Raw genomic sequence first — 772 nt, forward strand, 5'->3', positions numbered from 1 at the left:
CCCCCCCCCCCCTACAACACCAAAGTTCTGAGGCAAATATTCGCTAATGCTGATTTTGCATATGTGTCACTGTACAACCTCTGTCAACGTTTCAGGATGCTGAGAGCAAATTTAGTTAGAAAGGTGTGTAACTGAACACCTGGGCACTGGCATCTGTGGCACAATTCCTGTTTGCAGACTACAGTTCCACCTTAAATATCATCTGTCACAGCTGTGTGTAGAGGCAATAAGATTGAAAATGCAGACACTGTGGCAGAATAGGTTTGGAAAAAAAGAGAGAGAATTTACTAATTCAGTGTTCAAATCAACAGGTGTAATGTCAGGCACAAGAAAGCAGTCCAAAAAAGTAAATGAATCCAGAGGGTTAAGGCAAGTGGGTAGGCAGCTCAAAACACTGGTAGCAGATATCAAGCAGAAGATGAAGAACAGGAAATAGAGAGTTGGTTTATACACCTAGGAACTGATGTGATGATGAGAGGCAGATGTGTGAGCATGTGGGGATGGTTTGTGAATGTGAACAGGTGAGCAGGTGGCTGTGGGTGTCAGGTGACCAGGATTGGTGGGAAAGTCAGAGGACATCTGGGGTTCAGGTGATGAGTGGCAGGTCTGGAAAGTTCCTCAAAAATATAATGGACCAGGAAGGAGTAAGAAGTGGCTGGAGGAAGGGAAAGAGGGGCAGACTGAGCAAAATCAAAGCAACTGAGGTAGCCAGCGTGACACCAAACTGTCTGAGCTGAACAACCCCATGATCTGTGAGAGGATCTTCTCATGT

Source organism: Morone saxatilis, unplaced genomic scaffold, assembly GCF_004916995.1.
Source record: "Morone saxatilis isolate NCDOM2014 unplaced genomic scaffold, NCSU_SB_2.0 Contig12, whole genome shotgun sequence".
Classification (NCBI taxonomy): Eukaryota; Metazoa; Chordata; class Actinopteri; family Moronidae; genus Morone; species Morone saxatilis.